This window comes from Chenopodium album, chromosome 6, assembly GCF_948465745.1.
Source record: "Chenopodium album chromosome 6, dcCheAlbu1.1, whole genome shotgun sequence".
Lineage (NCBI taxonomy): Eukaryota > Viridiplantae > Streptophyta > Magnoliopsida > Caryophyllales > Amaranthaceae > Chenopodium > Chenopodium album.
Window position 1 is genome coordinate 14,361,025 of NC_137839.1, and position 5,696 is coordinate 14,366,720.

Consider the following 5,696-nt stretch of genomic DNA (forward strand, 5'->3'; position numbering starts at 1 on the left):
AAGTTTGGTTAGAGCTACGTTCGGTCTGATTCTTAACGGATACGTAGGCAACCTCACATCGAGGTGCGGCCACATTCAATTTTCATACCATGCATGATCGAGTCAAAGAATATCCAACGCTTACCCCTACCCATTTAGAGCTAGACTTGGGGGCTTGAACCTACATTATTTAGCCTACCTAGCCTAAAGAGTCATCATCTTTGACTCTTCTCACATCTCTTTCCATCGCCATAACCCTTGCAGCCAGCCTTAGTATCACATTCATACACTTCACTCACACATCCATATCCATATCAATCATCCTTCCTTTTAAGAGCCCTTTATCATGAAATCTTGTTTCAACACTGTGCATGTTTCAACATATTTAAAGACAACATTCATTACAAGAAACATTGTATACTTGCTTAGCTTCCTAACCTGAGCAATATTCATTGTTTCATGCATCGCACAATGTGATGAGAAACATTAATATATCAATGATTTTTAATCATACAAAGCATATCGTGCTTAGCTCCTTGACCTAAGCAACGCTCATTATGCAATAATCACTTCATTTGTATACGTGCTTAGCTTCCAGACCTAAGTGACGTTCAAGATCGTTTCTTTACACCATATATGATGCTTAGCTCCATGACCTAAGTTCATTCATCGTGTCACATGATGTAATTGTCCTTAGCCTCCTGGCCTAAGGACATGCATCATGCATACATTACTTTCAAGAAAAGCAATTCAATCCATGCGATTCATTTTGTCTTGCTCAACGAGGAAGTTCAAAACTTCTTTCTTTTTTTTCGTGTCTTTTCTTTTGGGGAAGTTTAAAAAAACTTTTTCAAAATTTTCTCATCGAGAGAAGTTCGAAAATAAAAGTTCAGTTTTCACATCTTTCTTTTTTGGGAGAAAGTCGGTACCCTCCACTCATGACAAAAATTGACGAAATTTTTTTGCTTTTGCATCTTCGTTTGCTTGTGTCTGCACACACACATATACACACACACACACACACACTCACAAGTCATACACATGTCATGTCACATCAAGTCAAACTTGGTCAAGTCAGTGGTCAAGTCAATCACAATATATACGAGTCCATTGTCAAATTTATTTTTGCAGGTCTCATCTACAGCCCACGTTCGGGGACAAGCGAACCAACTACAACCCACGTCCGGGGACAAGCGGACCATCAACAGCCCACGTCCGGGGACAAGCGGACCATCAACAGCCCACGTCCGGGGACAAGCGGACCATCTACAGCCCATGTCTGGGGACAAGCGGACCATCTACAGCCCACGTTCGGGGACAAGCGGACCATCTACAGCCCACGTCCAGGGACAAGCGAACCATCTACATCCCACGTTCGGGGACAAGCGAACCATTTACAGCCCACGTTCGGGGACAAGCGAACCAACTACAGCCCACGTCCGGGGACAAGCGGACCATCTACAGCCCACGTTCGGGGACAATTGAACCACCATCATTTCATGACGCAAGGTTCTCGATACACAAAGACTTGCAATCTCATCATCTGTCGACTTTCCTCAAGCATGGAAAGTATTATCCGGTGGATTTCTTCAAGCATAGAAAACCGCCAAATTCCTTTATCAGCTTTCCTCAAGCATGGAAAGCATTATCGATGGATTTCTTCAAGCACAGAAAAACGCCAAAATCATATGTCGACTTTCCTCAAGCATGGAAAGTGTCATCCGGTAGGTTTCTTCAGGCTTAGAAAGCTACCAAACTCATCTGTCGGCTTTCCTCAAGCATGGAAAGCATTTCAACAAACGTCATTTGGTGCATTCCTTCAAGCATAGGAAAATTCCAAATTCATTTGTCACTGATACACTGGTGTCAGATGAGCGTTCTATCCCTTTACTCTTTTATTTGTGGAATTAACATTTTTTGCAGGTATCGGCGTATACAGAGTAATTTAGGATTGCAGAACGTCTTAAATCATTCTCCGTCCCTATCAACTACTTTGACTATCGTTTTCGAAACTGACATTTCTACAAACTCAGTCAAAGTGGGGGCTTCTGTAGACACCTAAAAATGTCTCCCCAAAACCAAACCCGATGATGAACAACCTTTCACCGCCATTATTGGTCAACTTGAGTATTTAATCTTGGACTGCTTAAATCCATATTTCCATTTCATAAACCAACCCAATTCCTATCCCATTTCCCCAAACCATAACTTATTTTCCTCTTTTCGTGCCTTTAAACCCAAAATAATTCATTTCGTGTTCTTTAAAATCATTCATTTTGTGTCCTTTTTATAAAAACGTTTAATCCAGTTTATTTTGGTCCATAATATGGGTCCAATGATTAAATAGTTGGATGGGGCTTTAAAAGAGCTTTTCAACGACATATTATAAGCCCAAATCCAAGTTATAACGAATAAGTTATGGCCAAAATATTAAATTGAGCCCAAACCGAACCCAAGCCCACCTTACCTATGACCCAATGATCATGTGGAGGGTCCAAATTATTTGATCCAATTCCTAAACCAAATAGGATTAATTAGAAACTTCTATAAGTTTCTAAAAGATCCTAATTATCCTTTCTGAAAAGATAAGATTAAAGGGTTTGAAATTGAATAAAACTCCTTTTTTTGAAAGTCCTAATTCTATTCGAATTGAAAGACATTAAAAAATAGACAGATATTATTTTCGTTCCTCATAGATTTTATCCAAATTTTATATGTTTGGATAGCCCTTGAAATTATCTTTCCAATGATATATTATAATATCAATTCGGCCACTATTTCGGCCATATATTTTATTCTATAAAATATTTTAATTTTATTATAATTGTGTTAGAAAGTAAACTTCAAGATCTTTCCAACGATATCTTATTTATCTTATTCCAATTTCAAGATCAAAAGATATGACAAAAACAAAAACCGCAAAAACTGCTGTCTATCGGAAGAATTTTATCCGATTCGAATTCTTATCTTTTTCTTGATTCTTCGACCTTCTTTTTTCTCTATAAATAGAGTTCATATCTCCCCTTTTCCAATCATGAAAAAGCTTGATCATCAAATCCTTCTCTCTTTCTCTCTTTTACACCAAAAAATCATTATATTCTCTCTCTCCCATATTCTAAGCTTTAAAACTATATTCCTAATTACATCATTCTTCCCTTAAGCACTCCAAGGAGTCTATGCTAAACCTAAGGTTCCGTCCTTAAACCAAGGCGTGAAAAGTATAAATAACTGAGAGTTTGGACCAAATCAAATCTATATTTATTTAATTTAGTTTTCAATTTGATTTATATTTTTATTGAAGTTACTAATAATTTATTCATGATGTAGCAATTTAAAGGAACGCGCGGAATGTGAGTAATTAATCAATTTAATTACTCTTATTTTAGTTTCTTATTGCTAGTATCATGATTAAGTTATTTTATATTTCATTTGACTAACGTTATTATTGTTAAATTACTTCCAATATTAATGTTTATTCTATTATTTTTATGATCACTATATTGCATGTTTAAAGGGAATATGTAATTGAAAATCACGCCTAATAAGATAATTTGGACAACTGGTTTAGGTTCCTTTTTAATCTTGTTATTAAATCAAGTGATCACAATATTTTAGAATTATATGTTGCATTAATATTAAACCGATTTAACTTAATAATAGTTTGGAGCGAATTGAATTTTTGTTTGTATGCCTTTGAGATCGCATGAATCACTTTTCACAATAAGAATCGAGTAGAGGCCAATACGGGCGAATGTGACTCCATGACTCACTTCGTACCATCATCCCCGATCCTCCTTTCGTGGTTCCGAACCATATGGAGTTAGTAATCTCATGGATTATTAATGGGGTGTAACCTTCACGGGTCAATCGTTGTTGCCTATCGTTGTCCCTTATTCGTGGTTGCCTTTTTATGATCCGTGAACGGTTTACAAGTTCCTTAAAAACTTGTTGGCGGCTCCCTACTTTCCTTATCCCTAATCGTATTATGTCAATTCCCACTTCCTATAAGTGTCAAGCATATTCACAACATGCTTTAACGTAGGCGCACTTCGAACGACGCCTACAACGCCCGATCCCGTGTTCCGCAGCATAGGCAGAATTCAACTTCAAAGGGAGGAGCACCCACTCCTATTTGGGAGCACGCATGCTCCTCTATTCCATAGCATAGGCAGAACATAACTTGAAAGGGAGGAGCGCCCGCTCCTCACAGGCTCTGAATTGGGCAGATTGTTGCTGAAGTTGAGGAGTGCCCGCTCCAGGAGAGGTGCACGCCCGTTCCCTACTACCACAAAAACAAGAATAAGTAACACACAATACATAACTGTTGAGTTACTTAGGCGATCACTAGAATTATGCAGAGCGCCCATGTAAGATAGGCGCTTTGTATGTTAAACCTATAGAGCGCCTGTCAAAGGTAACCGCTCTATTTGTTATATACAAATATTACACTAGACTTTATAAAGCGCCTCTCTTAATTAAGCGTTCTATAAATATTATAAAAAAAATAAAAAAGAAAAAAAAAAGAAAAGAAAACCCGCATATAAATACCACTAACCCTAACTCCTTTCCTTTGAATCAAGCCGTCACGCACTTCTCTAATTTCTTTCATTCATTCCCTATCTCCCTCCACTAACACTAACTCCTTTTCTCTCTTCTAAGTTCTAAATTTATCCCTCAATTACACCTGCAGCCATCTCCACTCCGAGGCTTCTACTCGCAAAAATCTTTGCAGTGTTGTTGGCTGTTGTTGGGTTGATTTATGGGTGGTTTATTCGGGAGTGTCGGTAAGATTCTAAGCTATTCTAGAATAGATACTGTAGGAATTAGTAATCAATAATTTAATTTTAATTCATAGTGTTTTAGTTTTTAAATTTCTGATTTTCATCTTATGATTTGGTTTCATTTTTAATTATATTAGATCTAAATTTATTGATTTTTTAATTTTTAAATTTCGTCTAAATTTAGATCTAAATTTTATGTTAGCTTATCGTATTTTTTGGTTTCATTTTTCTATTACTATAGATCTTAATTTTCCGTTAGTTGAATCTTGTTTTTCTCTGTTTTGACTTTTAAGCAAGTTGTTGCGGGTTGATGTCTATTTGGTACTATCGAGCTGGCCGGTGGCTGCAAACGGTGGTGCACTGGCGTTCCTTCTCTTTCTTCTCAAGCTAGCCATCGTCATTCATCAATTTGTATTTTTGGTGGTATTCACATGATGATTTTTATTTCTAATTTCGATCCAAGTTTTGTATGTTATTCTTATTCAGATTTCTGATTTTAATTTTGAAATGAATTATTTTTTTAGATCTCAATTTGCTTCTCTAAGTCCACAGTTGTTAGCATATTCAGAAATGTTTTTTTTTTAGGCAACTTTCATAATTGATTAGTTGTATACTTGTATTAGAGAACTTGTAATGTATTTTTTTTTTCTCAATATAATGAATTAGTTACTTTGTATTATTGTACTCTATGGTGTTTTAATGAAATATATGTATTATAATTTTAATTATTTTTATGGAGTTCTATTTATTTTGTATTAATTATTATTATTTTTATTATCACTAAAATAATTTTATTGATATTAATAATAATAATAATTTTTTAAAAAAAAACATAATATAAGGAAAAGAGAGTGCATTTCCTAGATAGGCGCTCTCTTTTTATATCGCTATAGAACGCCTATCTTAACATGACCGTTTCTTTTCCTTGTATTTTTA